The 16534-nt window shown below is 44.0% G+C and overlaps 1 protein-coding gene across 3 annotated transcripts in view; it reads left to right on the forward strand.

Annotated features, from left to right (window-relative positions):
• The first annotated feature begins 1485 nt into the window (after positions 1-1485).
• Positions 1486-16534, forward strand: part of SMAD4 (SMAD family member 4) — a 31889-nt gene continuing 16840 nt past the window's right edge. The window contains exons 1-2 of one of the 3 annotated variants that reach the window (XM_034773257.1): positions 1490-1803; positions 14380-14460. The gene's annotated coding sequence lies outside the window, so the exon portion shown is untranslated. Of the gene's footprint in view, positions 1804-14379; positions 14461-16534 lie in introns of all 3 variants that reach the window. The other 2 variants (XR_004646086.1, XM_034773256.1) reach the window with 2 other exon arrangements.

Here is a 16534-nt window from a genome sequence, read left to right on the forward strand (position 1 = left end):
TAAGCTGCAACTATAGCTCCTGGGTATAAAGGTCCCAAAAAGGTCTGTAATAGGCATATTGAGACATGCGTATGTGCTGCAAGGCCCCGTGCCCTGATACACAGGGACTGCAGAAATATAGATGATACAGGCATTGGTCTGTTACTATATATTATAGCCCTGCCCCAGAAAATGAGAGGTTCAAACAGGGATGAGTGGAGGGGCTGTCGATGGGAAATGATGGCTCTTTGCACAGCCATATCTCCCAAGCCTCAGGCTTTTGACCAAGTGTCAGGCTTTTGAGAGACTCTTCAGACTCAGGAGTGCTTCCAGAATCTCAGGGCTTTTGACTGTGCAATTGCAAAAAGACAGTGAAAAGCTAATAGGAACATAAGAATGGCCGTACTGGGTCAGACCAAAGGTCCATCCAGCCCAGTATTCTGTCTACCGACAGTGGCCAATGCCAGGTGCCTCAGAGGGAGTGAACCTAACAGGTAATGATCAAGTGACCTCTCTCCTGCCATCCATCACCACCCTCTGACAGACAGAGGCTAGGGACACCATTCCTTACCCATCCTGGCTAATAGCCATAAATGGACTTAACCTCCATGAATTTATCTGAGACACAAAACCAGAGAGCTGTATCCTGTTTGGGCAGACTTCATTGAAGGCAGTTCTTATGACCTGTCATTACCTACATATCTTTGAAAATATACTATTTTCTTTGACTTAAAAACATTAATTTGCGGTAGATTTTATTAAGTCAAATGGCAAAAGCAAGCTGAGATGGGGGATGAGTGGAGAGAGGGAGGGGAGAAAGGGGTTGAAGGATTGCAGCCAAGAGAATAATTTCAGGATTTTCAATTTCCAGATGAAGGCGGGTGTATGTAGTTTCACTGCTGCCTTGGACTGACATCATGTCCTGCTGTGCAGGACGGCATTAATGATCCCCAACAACTGCTTGACCTACCCCGTGTTCAGCTCTGCCGGCCTAAGCATCAGAGGACGTCTGGACCAGTTTGCAAGGTGCTAGCCCAGCACCTTTATTAATCTGTCAATTTCCAACTCAGGCAAATGGTGGTCTCTGTCCGCTCTCCCCTATGGGTGTGAAATAGGAGCAGACACCCTGACTTTCCTTCAGCGCCCCAGCTCCACAGGCTGACCCCCAGATATGGAACCAGAGCAGTAGCAGCTAACAAATTCCCACCAGCAACAGGAGTCAGACAGGTGCCCCAGTAACTGCTCAGAGTATTGTAGTCCAGAAACCTGGGGCCCTGAGAACGGGAAAAGCCAAAGGAGAGTGGAAAGGAAATTCACTTTTTTTCCCCTTACGGCGGGGACAGAAACCACAACATTAAAATTCACCCCTACAAAAAAGCACCCGCCCGCCTCCATGGAAACGTTATCCAGCACTTTGCGACCTTAGAGACCGTGGTGGCCTCTAGGCGCATGCGCAAAAATACAATTTCCCCGTGGTGATGGTGGAAGCAGGAGGGGGACTCCCTGCTCTGGCGGGGTTGCCCGGATGTTGCGCATGCGCGGAGGCCGCTGGACGTGTCGGTGGCGGAGCGGCAGCAGCTGCAACAACAACACGGCGGAGGCGGCGGTGGTAACGGGGCGGCTGGATCCTTCCCTCCCCCGCTCCGGAGGCCCGTGAGCGCCTCCTCCCCCACCCAGCCGGGGCCGCCCTGAGGGGACAGGCCGCGCAGCCCGAGGGCCTGGCCCCTTGCTAAGGAGGAGGCGCACCAGGGGCCGCCGCACCGGGGCGGGGGGGAACAGGGGGGCTCGGGCCCGCCGCGGCCCAGCCGAGCCTGGAGAGCCCAGGTAACGCCCGCCCCCGGTTGTATCCAATCACACACCGCCTGCCCCCGAAAGTGCGCCCCGCCCCCACTCCGAGATAGCGCGGGTCCCCCTCGGGTCACCCCCCCCCCCCCCGCGCTCCCGCCCCCCCCCCCGGGGGCTTTCCGCCCCCGGGGCCGCTTGGCCTTGGGGGGGGCGTGCCCCGAGCGGGGGGAGGGGAGCTCCCCCCCCCCCTCCCCAGGTCTCTTCTCCCGCCTGCGGCGTGTCCCTCCCCAGTTCCCCTCTTTGGCGCGAGGGGAGCGCCGCTGGGGCTCCTCCCAGCCGTAACGGGCCGCCCGGGTACAGACTTCCCAGGACTGCGGCCCGGGGACCCTTGCACCCACGCGGAGGTCCTGGTGCTGACCCTACTGCAGGATTGGGGCGTTAGGAGAGCATCCTTCCTCCCTGCTTGCTCCCTTTCCCTCCTCCATCCCCTCCAGTTTACACGTTCTTCCCATTTTCTTGCCCCACTTATTTGGCTCCCCCCATTGTAGGAGGTTGCCCACCTTGTGCTGCACTCTGCTCCACCCCCAGCTCCCTTACTCCTTTTTTTTCTCCCTGTGGTATAGAAGGTTTCTCTTCTCGAGTCTCCTGTTGATCAGTCTCTCTCCCCAGTTAAGCTCTTCCACCTTCCTCATTATTGAAGTGCCTTTCCTGCCACTCTGTTCTTTGATACTGTGGCCCACAGCTCTAATTACACTTCTAAAACTAAAACGTGCTGTGTGGTTTTTGTTGTTTGGGGTTTTATCATATTGGGTTTCTGCTCTGAGTTTGAACACATCTTGTTTTTTTTATTGTAAATCAAGTTGTTAGTTTATTTTAAGGTGCCCAGATGCCTTTATGCTTTGAAAATATTAAAGCATACTAGGATCTTTGTGTTTTTTAACATCAAATCCCAATCAATTCTTTTTTTGTGTGTGGGTCCCTGTAAACTAGGTAAAAGTTGTTTTCAAACTCTGTGACTATTCTATTTATAATCTTGCCTGTAAATTAACTTTTTATATGTACTCTAAATTTATTATTTAACTATGTGAAGCATTTCTAGATAAAAATTGTATGTAATTGCCAGACAAAATAGTTCTACTAAACTACAGAATTAATGTAATGAAAAGGGAGACATCTTATCCTTCTTACCCTCCGTCTGGCCATCATCTTGTTTTGGCTAGATGATGGTTGGAACAAGGCTTTCTTCCACTTCAGTCATTAACCTATTTTGATTTTTCATTTCCTTGTCTTACAGGCATGTATATGCATTTAATATTATTTTTTATTAAAAACAGTATTCATGCACAGAGCAAAGCTGTAAAGAAATCAGTACAAATGTGCCTGAAACTAATCAACATCTAAAATTAGTTTTATAAGTAGATGGGTTTAATTCAACTTACTTTATACAAGAAATAACACAATAGATGTGTAGATGTTGAGAAATATCTGTATACTGTGGTGCAGAGCAAAGGACCTGAGTGCAAAGAATTTCAGAAGTACTGCATGTATTCTGAAAAATTCTTTTGGGGCTGGAATTTTCCATGCTTGGTCTCACCACAGAGGTGAAGATTTAAAAAAAAAAAAAAAAAAAAAAAGGCTTGAGCAAACACAAAATGCTATCCCTGTGCAGTTTTCAGTACAGAAGGCACATTAGCTAAGTACCCATTACTATGGTATCAAGGCATTAAATAAAAATATAAAATTACACTAAATTTGTTCATAAGAGTCTACTCTTCCTTTTATTATTTGGTTCAGTCACCATTATTTCTTTTACTTATGAGATTTTGGCCAGGTTATTGTTCAATCTTTATTGAAGGAAGCCTTTTGCAAAAAGGTGGGTTTGTATTGTGCTCTGAAAACAGTCTGCTTTGGGGCTTCCTTTGTTCTGTGTTAAGGAATTCTACAACTTAAGGCCCTCTCCTGAGAATATCCTTTCCTCAGCTCCTGAAATGCTCACTCTGGCCTCTGTCAGTGAGACAGAGATAGTGAGATAGAGGTGTGGTGGTGGAGAGGGTAATATGCTCAGCTACAATCCTGAAGGTCATGGGTTCAAGTCTTGATTGATCTCACACTGAAAGGCAACTTCCAGTTCACCCAGTTGCAACATGGGTTCCTGAGCCTTTGTGTTAGGGCTATCAAAGGCAGTTAAATGTGATGCTGGCACCATCGCTCCCTTGTGTACCATTGGCTATGAAACTAACAAGCCTTAACCAGTCACCCCAATGAGCTATAGGCTTGGGGAAACTTTTATTTGACTCTGTCAGTGGTAGCATCCCGTGTGAACACAGATGTCTGAGAGTCAGCCTCTCCATCTGTGTGTTTCTAACGGCTTGTCTACACTTAGTGTAGCTGTGCCACTGTTGCTCTTAGTGAAGATGCTATTTTACACCAACAGGAGAGGTTCTCCTGACAATGTAGGTACTCTGCCTCCCCAAGAGGTGATAGCTATGTCAATGGGGGAAGCCCTCCTATTGCAGCACTGTCTAAACTGGGGAGTTAGATTCGTATAACTACATTGCTCACGGGTGTGGAACTTCTATGCCCCTGAGCAACGTACTTATACTGACATAGGCTTTGTCTACACTTGGAACTTAAGACAGTCAGGTCCTAGCTCATTGAGGGTCTCAAAGATTAGGTGTAGGTCTTTGAAACGGATCCAATTTAAATGACAGCCAAGAGGAATATGCAGCACCCCACTGTTGTGTGTGATCATTAGGGCCCTACCAAATTCTTGGTCTATTTTGGTCAATTTCATTGTCATATGAATTTAAAAATAATAAATTTAATGATTTAAGATATTGTAACTAGAAGGGACCTGACCCAACTCTGAAAGCATCAGCACAGAAGTAAGGGTGGCGTGGTATGGTATTGTCACCCTTCTTTGCTGCTGCTGGTGGGGCGCTGCCTTCAGAGCTGGGTGGCTGGAGAGGGGCGGCTGCTGGCCAGGTGCCCAGCTCTGAAGGCAGCGCCCCTACAATAACCTTGTGACCTCCCCCCTAACCCTCTTTTGTGTAGGGAGCCCCATTTTGAGAAACACTGGTCTCCCCATGAAATCTGTATAATATAGGGTAAAAGTACACACAAGACCAGATTTCATGGCCCGTGACGCCTTTTTCATGGCTGGGAATTTGGTAGGGCCCTAGTGATCATCTTCCTTCCCTGACAAAGTCAGGCTGTTGTATGTACTACAAATTGGAGTTTATTTGGCCTTTACAAGTCCTTAAGGATAATGGCTGGCTGTACGGGAAGGGAAATTGAAATACAAAAACCTAGATTAATATAACTTTAAAATGTGATTCTGTTCTGAAAAAGACTGTGTAAACATGGTACCTATTCACCATCTTTTCCATATACAGTAACTCCTCACTTAATGTTGTAGTTGTGTTCCTGAAAAATGCGACTTTTAGCAAAACGATGTTAAGCGAATCCAATTTCCCCATAAGAATTCATGTAAATAGGGGAGTTAGGTTCTAGGGAATTTTTTTTTTTTTTGCCCACACAAAAAGTATTATATACATTTTAAACAAGCAATTTAATACAGCTCCCCTACGCCTCCCCGCCCCCCCCCAGCGCCTGCTGCCTGCTGGCGGACCCTGTGGATCAGTGCCTTCCCCCTGCCCCCTCCTATCCGTGGCAATCAGCTGTCTTGCGGCGTTCAGGAGGCTGGGGGGAGGAGCAAGGACGCTGCGCGCAGCCTCCCCCCTCCCTCCCCTGCCTTCCGAACGCCACAAAACCAGCTGATTGCCACAGGCGGGGGGCGGGGGAGGAGCTGCCAGCTGTGGACAAAGCAGGTGGCCAAACGACATTATAGGGGAGCATTGCACAACTTTAAATGAGCATGTTCTGTAATGGAGCAGGGACGTAACATCGAAACAACATTAAGCGAGAGGATGTTAAGTGGGGAGTTACTGTATGTATTTGATTCATAGCTGTTGTCTTAGGTGACAGAGTGAGGGTAGGGTTTTTTGTCTACTATTTCTGCTAATCCTGCAGAGGCAGCACAGCTAAGATAGATCCTTGTGTATCATCAGTAGAAAGGTTTACTGTGTTCTAGTTACAGGACCAATCTGTTACACTTGCGCACAGGTGGAGGCTGAGAAAAACAAACAGATAAACTCTTTAAAGGCAGTTAAGACTTCAGATTTGGTTGTTCCACAAGGAAAAGAGGCTATCTACATTTTTTAATTGTTGTCTTCTCTTAATTAAATTAAGATGAAATATTATTGCTACTGAAATTTGTCTCAAAGCATTTCTTGAATTCCTCTTATTCTGTTTTGTACAATTGTGCCAAATATTTTTTTATTTTCTTTTGTGTTGTCCTTGCTTTAGTATAAATGGATATGCCATTTCTGCTGCCAGCATTGATGTTGTTTAACTTAATTCAAATTGAAGAAAAATTCTAATACCTAAAGAATAGTATGGATAACATCCATCTACTGCTTGTCATCTATATCCGTACCAGTGTAGTGCTATAGTAGTACTGCTTGCTGTTGCTGTTGTGTGCTGATTGTGCTAGTATCTACAAATCTGTTTTTTGTTGTTGTTCCTCATTCAGGCAAGTAGAGAGAATTTGATGTGGCTGGGAAAGCATCTACACTTGGGGCATTCGGGCATATCTGCATCAAGACATAAAGGGTGCTTTGTTTGTGGGCTTCACTTTATTAAGTTTATTGTGGAAACTCTCATTCTAACACTGCAGTAGTAGAAGACCATGAAACTAATGTAATAACCAGTTGAAATGGACAGTTTGATAACCAGCTGCTACAAATAAATAATATGTTCGTTGGAAGCTGAAAATAATTTTATTTTGCCCTCCAATTTTGCTTCTAAAGGACCAGAAATATTTACTCATTCAAATTTGCCTTCCCTGAGGATACATTTTTGGGCATCAATTCTGGAATTGTTTTTCATCATCGAAAGTTTCATCATAGTGCACTCTAGATATTAGATTGTAAGTTTATGTATGTGTTTGATGGTGTACGTCACAGTGGAGTCCAACCCTGTTGTGGCCTCTGGGTGCTCCTGTAATATAAATGTTAAATTAAAAAATCTATAGTTTATGTAAACCCTCGAACAATAAGAGATTGTCTCCTTAAAATGTTAGTCTTCAGTCACAGTGGTGAAATCTGTCACGAAGTATATTGTGTCCACTAATGTGCTTGTCTTAGAAAGTATTACAGAAACAGATCAAGTGGCTGATGGTCAAATTATGATTTTTTTTATCATTGCCTTCAGTGCTGTAGCCCGAGCAGAAACACAGTGTACTATACATGGTGAATATCTCCATATACCTCAAAGTTGCCTGAAAGGCATCAGCAAGAGCCTGAAGTTGTCATCATTTTATAGTAAAATTTGGAAATGTTTGAATTCATTTTGAAATCTTCTAAATCTGAGGATAACCTATTTTAAAATCCAGAATAGGAAGTTCTGGATGATTCAGTGCACAATAACACAAGGCGTATCCAGTTGAAACTTGGCCTTAACACCATCTGCAAAGATAGTATCGAAGTAATAGACCATCTTCTCCTCTAAAATCAGATTGTTTTATATCAGTAGCTGGTTATCAAATTATGTATTTTAGCTTGGTTGATAAGTTAAAATGCTGCTTGTCTTTCTGACAAAATAATTGTCTTCAAACTTTCTAACTCTTGTGGCCAATAGCTTGCAATCTTTATTCTCCCTCTTAAATCAAATCAAACTATCTTTCAGTTGCAGCTGCTGCTAAAATGTCCCAGTTTGCAAAGCTCTAAAACTAGATACACAGCCTGCTATAGGTTGGCTTGAAAAATAAACCTCTGCTGGACTTTTTGTCAAAGGATAAATTGCCTATGATTGAACTATGTATCTGTAGCTGAAAATCTCAAACCCACTCACAACAGATCTCTCTGTTCAGAGCACTGACAGATGGCACGTTCAAACCAGGACTCCGCCTCAGCCATGCTTATTAGTACACTTCTTCCAAGGCATTGCTTTTGTGGCTGACATCAACTAGGCCCACTCTCTTAACATCTGGTAGCTTAGTTCAGTCACTCTGCTCAGCCCCTCCTCCTCTTATTACTTATAGACCAGTACTTTTTGCTCTAGTCACACTCAGCCCCTTCAACAACCCTTTTTGCTGGCACCTTAGTGTTGCTGTGCCTGTCACTCAGCGTACCTCCCTTTCCTTGTCTGCCAGGCAGAAAACCTGATGCTTATAAGAACAGGCGTACTTGTGGCACCTTAGAGACTAACAGATTTATTTGAGCATAAGCTTTCGTGGGCTACAACCCACTTCTTCGGATGCATAGAATGGAACATATATTGAGGAGATTACACACACACACACACACACACACCGAGAGCATGAAAAGGTAGGAGTTGTTTTACCAACTCAGAGGCCAATTAAGTAAGAGAAAAAACTTTTGAAGAGATAATCAAGATAATCAGTATATATCTCCTCAATATATGTTCCATTCTATGCATCTGAAGAGCTTATGCTCAAATAAATTTTGTTAGTCTCTAAGGAGCCACAAGTACTCCTGTTCTTTTTGCGAATATAGACTAACACGGCTGCTACTCTGAAACCTGATGCTTATAGTATTTCTACTTGTCCCAGGCTGCTGCACAATAGGATTTTTCTCAGTCTGTGAAATTGTCGGTTGTAATTTGGTCTAAAGGTCCTTTATAATTGACGGTTATATACAAGGAAAGAACACAGATTAATGTTGAGACCCCCAGTCAGGTATTAAAGTACTTGATTAGGATATGATTGAAACACATCAGAATAGAACCCCAGAATTGCCTTTTTACAAAGTAATTTTTCAGAGGCAAACCTCAATTTAAGGTTCCTAATTTAAAGGCTCAGACATCAGGAAATAAAAAGTTAAGGTTTTCATAGTTATGACAGTTTGGCTACATTGCAAGCATTGTATTTTTGATCCTTTTCATTTTGATTGGTTGGTTGGAGGGTTTTTTTTTGCAGGGGAGGGGCTCAAATGTATGTCATAAAATAGATCACTTGTGCACTATGGTTGAATTGAGAACACTAACTCATTCATTTACTGAGCTAAATACACCTGTGTCAGCTGTGCCTTAAGAGCTTTGTACGATATTCAAGGTATAGATAATTTCTTTAGCACCTAGCTTGGGGCGGGGGGGGAGGACTGCAGCTGTTGGAGTCCAATGTCAGATTGTACATTATCTTTGAATCTATATTAATATTGAGAAGATTGTTATTTAATCATTTTTTCTGGTATAACAGTTTTTTTCATCTATAACAGAGCAGGAGGGAAAGCTAATTTGTTGTGTTGCACATTTAGTTCAAGAGATTAGACTGCCATTTATTGCCAAACTCTTTCAGTTGATTTGTAATGTGGAGAGTAGTCCTTTATCTGAGACCTCAGTGGATGGAAATCTTGCTTTCAGATATAAGAGAAGCACTTTGGGGCAGATTTTTAAAGGTATTTAGATGTGTAAATGTACAACTGGGCACCTAGGTGCCTAGTGGGATTTTCAAAGGTGCCTATCTAAAACTTTAAAAATGCCATTAAATTATGTTTAGTTAAAAATGTATACTTTGAGTACTTTAGGATGAAATAAATACCTGAGAACAACAACAACAAAAGTCTGTCTAGTCTCACTGCAGCTTTCTCAGAAATCTGTTTCAACGTTAGCGATGTTATGAGACAGGTATTGAATTTGTCAGCATTTACAGGGGATGAATTACCTCATCTGAGACAACTAAACATGCATCTTCCTGGCTGTTGGCCATTACATTGAAAATACAAGAATTTAATTTGGGTTCTAACTGTTTCAAACTTTAGCCCATATATTGTTACTATTCATTGAAATCAATGGGATTTCTGTGTGTGGATCTAGATCAGCATATGGCTCTCTTCCTGCCTTCACTCTGCCCCTTCTGATGTTGTTTTTGTTTTATTTTTAGCTGTTTTAAAAATATCTGCTAGAGATACTTTGGCAATCTTGAGAGATGAGCACTATCTTTATATTTTATATTTAAATTGTATACTGGTAAAAGAACTGATAATAGTCTTATTACATTTTTAGTGTTAAACCTTCAACATTTGCATCACCTTAATGTTGTATACTTGCCATTTAAAAATCTAGTGCTTACCTAGTATTTCTTCCTTGGAAGGGTTCTAATGTTAAATGCATGAGCTAATGTGAAGCATTGTCTTCCATTTGAACTAACTGGTGGGGAAAAACAAGTAACTCCTCTTCTCTTTTAACCATTTAAGCCCCTCAACTGGACAAAAACAAAAGTTAGAGCCCTGAGTTTGTCATACAGTATTGAACATATATGAAACCTTTTTTTTTCTTTTGGTTCATATGAAAGTGCATTGTGCACCACCACAACTACATTGAACTTAAGCTTCTTATGTATGTTTTCATAAGTCCACCTCCCCCTTCTTATCCACTCTTGACTCTGTTCATGTCTATATTTGCTAACAGCCCACACAGTGCCAGTCTTGATGTTATGTTTGTCTGCTGCTCCCACAAGCATCTTTGGACTTTTCACTCCACCCCATCTGCCAAGATAGATTGTCCTTCCTGACCTGATCAGAAGGGGAGGTAGCCATGCAGAACTGTGATCTCTCCTGAAGACTCACTTTGGCTGTGATGCCTACAGAAACTAATAGTCTGATTATGAGAAGATTGTGGTAACTTTGAAATAATATATATTTCAATTAAAATTTTTCTTACCCAGGCATTATCAGTTACATCTTGTTTGCTTTACTTCAATATTCTTTCCCTTTTACCCAAACCTTTCTCTGATTGTCAGTCTTTGTCTTTAAAACATGTAAACTCTTTGTGCAGGCACCATGTCTTCATTTGTTTAGAAAATACCTAGCATACTGTGGATGCCGTCAGTTATAATAAATAGTAATGAAGTGGGGGAACCTTGTGGCTGTTTGCTCACACCTTAGGGCAATTATCTAGTGGTATTTTAAATTGTCATATTTAATATTTTGGGTTTGTTTCTTGATTAAATTGACCTCTACACTGTTGTGATTGGCTTAACCACTAGTGTAAATCAGTTGGGTGACGTATGAACATTGGCCCTGAGTCTGCCATCTTGCCCAAAGACATTTGTTGGACTGCTGATAACATGTATCTACTTCTATTGGCATCCTTCCTTAGCTTCTCATTTCCTTCCTTAATAATATAATCTAGTTTTCCTTCACTGAGAGCACCTTCTTCCTTCTGTCCCTTTGGGCCAAACAGTAGCTTGTCCCGCCTCAACTGTTATGTAATGTGGCTGATTTTTAATAGCTGACTAGCATAGTGTTCAGCTTTTTAAAAGCAAGTCTGACAAAATGTGTTTGGATGGTATTTTGTAAAAAATGTTAAAGGTCATCTGTCAACGGAAAAAGTGCCTATTTTTGCTTCCTTTTTGATATATGAAGAAGAACCTGAAAGATTTTTAGAAATTACAGGTTTCTACTTTTCAAGCACTGGCAAATTAGTAGGTTTGTGACAATGAAAAAGAGGTTGGGGTTTGGAGGGAGGGATTTTTTTGTCGTCATTTAAAACATTGTTTATTTGGCTTTTTCATATATGTGGGATTGTTTTTGTTTGTTAATTTCAACACTCCTGTACTTGAGCTGAGGGTGTAAGCTCTCATTTCAGTTCTCTACTTGTCCAAGGAGTCCTTCAGTAAAAGCATGGAAATCATATCTTAATGTTGCTAACATGAAAGCAGAAAAAGTTTGTTTAAAAACTAAACCAAATCTTTCACGCCCTCTTCAGAATAAAAAAAGACAGAGGCACAAATACATTCTCTCCCCTCCCATCCCCTTTTGACCACAGGATATGTCAAGGGACTTCCTTTGTTGAAACTTCTTGATAGTTCTAAGGCCTCATTTAAACTGGAGAATTTGGTATATTAAATAACTATCTCTTAATGCTCAGCATGCTGCACACAAATTTGCTGCCCGTATTCGAAAGGCCTCATATCATTTCTGTTGTTCCTGCTTTGAGCGAGTCTAAACACTTGTTCTTCGCCCAGGCTAGCCTGTAGTATTACCTTCCTACCGTAGATAAGGAATACTGTCAAACTAGCTGGAATACTAATTTTCCCATCGCTGTTCACTCCTTTGGGTCTTCTCTGGGTTGCTTTTTGTATTTCACTGTCCTGGGGTCAAGTTGACCAGAAGCACCCCATCTGCATAAATTGGACTGATTTTCAGTGCCTCACAACTTGACTGGCAATGAGTTTTTCAGTAGTTCACACAGAAAATCCTACCTCTGAGCACTTGGCTTGGCCTCCATTTTGGGGTGATGTTATAGCAGGGGTGGGCTAACTTTTTGGCCCAAGGGCCACATCGGGGTTGCGCAACTGTATGGAGGGCCAGGTAGGGAAGGCTGTGCCCCCCCAAACAGCCTGGTATCCGCCCCATCCCACTTCCCGCCTCCTGACTGCTCCCCTCCTGGGACCCCCGCCCCCTATCCAACCCCCCTGCTCCCTGTCCACTGACTGCCCCGCCCCCTATCCACACCCCCGCCCCCTGACAGCCCCCTCTGGGACTCCCATCCCCTATCCAACTGCCCTCTGCTTCTGGTCCCCTGACCACCCCATCCCGGGACCCCCACCGCCCCTAACTGCCCCCCAGGATCCTACCTCCTTATCCACCCTCCTGTTCCCCATCCCCTGACTGCCCCCCCCCCAGAACCTCCGCCCCATCCAACTGCCCCCTCCTCCCTGACTGCCCCCCAGGACTCCCCGCTCCCTTACCTAATGCCCCCGTTCCCCGCCCCCTTACCAGCAGCAGGAGCTCGCAGCCGCGACACCTGGCCAGAGCCAGCTGCGCTCCTCACGCTGCCCGGTGGGAACAATGGGCCAGAGTGCGGCCTGTGCGGCAGCGTGGCTGCAGGGGTGGGGGGACAGCGGGGGAGGGTACGGGGATTAGGATCCCCGGCTGGTAGCTCAGGGACCGGGCAGGACGGACCCGCAGGCTGGATGTGGCCCGCGGGCCGTAGTTTGCCCATGTCTGTGTTATAGAAATTCCTGCTATTATCAGGGATATAGCATAACAGTTGTTCTGGGAATTGGTTCCCAAGGGACATTTTGCTTGCACTTCTGTATTCCACAGCTTTGTGTGGACGTGAGGATAATGGAAGTGAAATAGCACTGCAGTGTAGACACTGAGTAATGTCAATTACATACAGATCATTACTAGCATTTTAAGTATAGACAATATAATTTCCGTTGTAGATGGACCTAAATGCTTGCAAATTACCGGTATATCTTTATTGTTCTGGTATGAAAATGAGGAGGCATGTGGCACCCGCCTACCATTGTTAATTTTAAACAGCTTCCTCCTACTTTGAATTTCTTTGCCTAGTTTAAAAGGATATATCACCCTTCACTACCTTGGTGTAGGAGTAGGAATTAGTGTTCCGTTCATTCAGGTGGAGAGAAGTGTGACGGTGGAATTTTCGGTTCAGTTTGACTTTTAAGGAGGGTTTTTGAAGAATTGGCTAGTAATAAATTGTTCAGTGGGACAGTAGCATCTTGGTTAGCTGTTTTTTCAATCTGTATTTTAAGTATTTGGCTATTTTAATTTGTTCCTGTTTCCCAAATATAATTGTTTCCCAAAAATATTTTTTCCTTACTTGATACAGTACGTTTGTAGATCACTGTATAAAACACTAGTTGTTACAAGTCTTTCTTTTTACAAAAGCAGACCAGTTAAAGTTGAGTTTTGAATTCCATAACTTAAGCATATTTAGTTTCTAGTAGGGATGCTAATTTTACATAGCTTCTATTTAGGGCTGATCTACACTGAAAACTTAACATCGGCATAGCTATGTTTCTCAGGGGTGAAAAATCAACTCCCCTGAAAGCTGAGGCTATGTTGATTTAAGCCCCGATGTAGACAGTACTAGGTTGATGGAAGAATTCTTGCATCAGTTTAGCTACTATCTCTAGGGGAGATGGATTTAACTACAGCTATGGGAGAATCCCTCTCGTCACTGTAGGGAGTATCTACAGTCAAGTGCTATAGTGGTGTGGCTGCAGCTGTGCCACCATAGTGTTTTACATGTAGACATATTCTTAGAATTTTGTAGTTATGTGCAATACTGTGTTAAAAGCATCACTTTTTTTTCTTCTTCTTCCCCCTTGGTCCATATTATCCAAATGAAGGATTTAACTCCATTTTTCTGAAGAGGGAATTTTTTAGAGGATGGGATTGAAAATTGTGAGTTTTGGGCTTGTTTCTGAATTTTATTCGGCCACCAGATTAATTTGTGGTGATAGTTAGCTGGACTGGTATATTGAAAGACATTGAAATACAGAATCCCACTCTAAAATTGGTCCATGTATATATGTCCATTTCTGGGTCATCTGTTGTCCCCACTTTCCTCCTGTGCTCTATACTTTGCTCACCCTTCCCTTCTCCGCATTGGTACTGGAGGTTTTATGGTTATAGAACCGGGGAGGATATATTTTCAGTTTATTTGCGTTCCTGTAAGCCTCATGAGGTAGAGCTGACAACTCCACTGAACTGGTGGTCTCCTGCTGTTTTTATTTTTCTCCTGTTGCTGCCACTACTTCTGTCTCTGTGACTTCAGGAATGGGGAAAAGAGTGGAGGCTCTTTGCAGAGCATATTCAACTCTGCCTCCCCCAGCAATAATTTCACGCCTGAGATGAGGTGAGAGACCCTTCACCCAATGCATATGTTAAGCCCTATGTATTTTGTATAACAAGAATAATAAAACATGGTGCTGCATATAAGTGTGATCTAGAAATTTCATGTTCAAATGCATGCTGGGATTTATACTTGGAAGCTGTTACTTTCTAAATATATAATCAAATCTCCCGTTTTTAATTTATACAACTAAAAGAAAACGAATAGGGTATTTTAAGATACAGGATGATTACTTCACATATGCAGGGTAAGGGGAGGGATAGCTCAGTGGCCTGCTAAACCCAGGGTTGTGAGTTCAATTCTTGAGGGGGCCATTTAGGGATCTGGGGCAAAAATCTGTCTGGGGATTGGTCCTGCTTTGAGCAGGGGGTTGGACTAGATGACCTCCTGAGGTCCCTTCCAACCCTGATATTCTATGATTCTGTAAGTGCCCAGGTTTTATAAATTGCAAGTCATTTTTTTTGTAGTGGCAGGGGAGAAATGGGGGGTGTTTATCTTTGAAGCTGGCATTACTACTTTTTTTTTTAAATATCAGGTAGCTATTTTCCATGGATCCTCAATCAAAATTAAGTATATGCTTGTTTAACCATTTCTGGGACATGGATGTTTCTGTAGCAGTTTCTATAGAGTACCAGGATATATCTGTTTGCTTGATTTGGATAAACACACTTGCTAGTTGTGCAGTTGCATCACCGAATAGTAAAGTGGCAAACCAGTGGCGTTTTAGCTATCCTAATTAGACTTCTTGGGAATCACACCATTTGGAAGACTGGGAAAATTCAACTCCGAAATAATATTGTGTGGTTGAATACTCAGACCATAGTGTTGTATCCTAAATTGTGTAAGCTTTTTCTTTGAAACCAGAAGGGCCTGGCCGGGGCACTGGGTCAGGGGCCGCACCAGCTGCTCAGTCCTGCTCTGGCCGGGGCACCGGGTTAGGGGCCAGACCACGTGGCTCGGCCCTGCTCCTACTGGGGCGCAGGGTTGGGGGGCCGCACCAAGCCACTCGGCCCCGCTCCAGCACTCCAGCCAGGACGCAGGGTCAGGGGCCGCACCACATGGCTCCTGGAAGCCACGGCATGGCCCTGCTTCGGCTCTTACGTACCCCAATGGGAGCTACAGGGGCAGTGTCTGCGGATGGGGCAGCGTGTAGAGCCGACTCGCCACGCCTCTGCATAGGAGCCGGAGAAGGGACATGCCACTGCTTCTGGGAGCCGCTTGAGGTAAGCGCCGCTCAGAGCCTGCACCCCCTGAGCCTCTCCCCAAGTCCCATCTCCTGTCCTAGCTCTGACTCCCCCCTCCCCCCCCCCCGCTCTCCAAACCCCTTAATCCCAGCCTGGAGCACCCTCCTGCACCCCAAATCTCTCATTCCCAGATCCTGCACCCCTACCCTAGCCCTGATCCCCCTCCCGCCCTTAGAACCCCCTAGGTCCCAGCCCAGAGCACCCTCCTGCATCTCAAACTCCTCATCCCTAGCCCCACCCCAGAGCCCGCACCCCAGCCCCAATTTGTGAGCATTCATGGCCCTCCATATAATTTCTATTCCCCGATGTGGCCCTCGGGCCAAAAACTTTGCTCACCCCTGATCTAGACCATCCCAGACTGGTGTTTGTCTAACCTGCTCTTAAAAATCCCCAAATTCCACAACCTCCCTAGGCAATTTATTCCAGTGCTTAACTACCCTGACAGGAAGTTTTTCCTAATGTCCACCGTAAACCACCCTTGCTGCAATTTACGCCCATTGCTTCTTGTCCTATCCTCAGAGGTTAAGAACAACAGTTTTTCTCCCTCCTCCTTGTAACCTTTTATGTACTTAAAACCTGTTATCATGCCCCCTCTCAGTCTTCTCTTCTCCAGACTAAACAAACCCAATTTTTTCAATCTTCCCTCATAGGTCATGTTTTCTAGTCCTTTAATCTTTTTTGTTGTTGTTTGCTGGACTCTCTCCAATTTGCCCACATCTTTCCTGAAATATGGCACTCAGAACTGGACACAATACTCCAGTTGAGGCCTAATCAGTGTGGAGTAGAGCTGAAGAATTACTTCTTGTGTCTTGCTTACAATGCTCCTGCTAATG

This window comes from Trachemys scripta, chromosome 6 (assembly GCF_013100865.1).
Source record: "Trachemys scripta elegans isolate TJP31775 chromosome 6, CAS_Tse_1.0, whole genome shotgun sequence".
Classification (NCBI taxonomy): Eukaryota; Metazoa; Chordata; order Testudines; family Emydidae; genus Trachemys; species Trachemys scripta.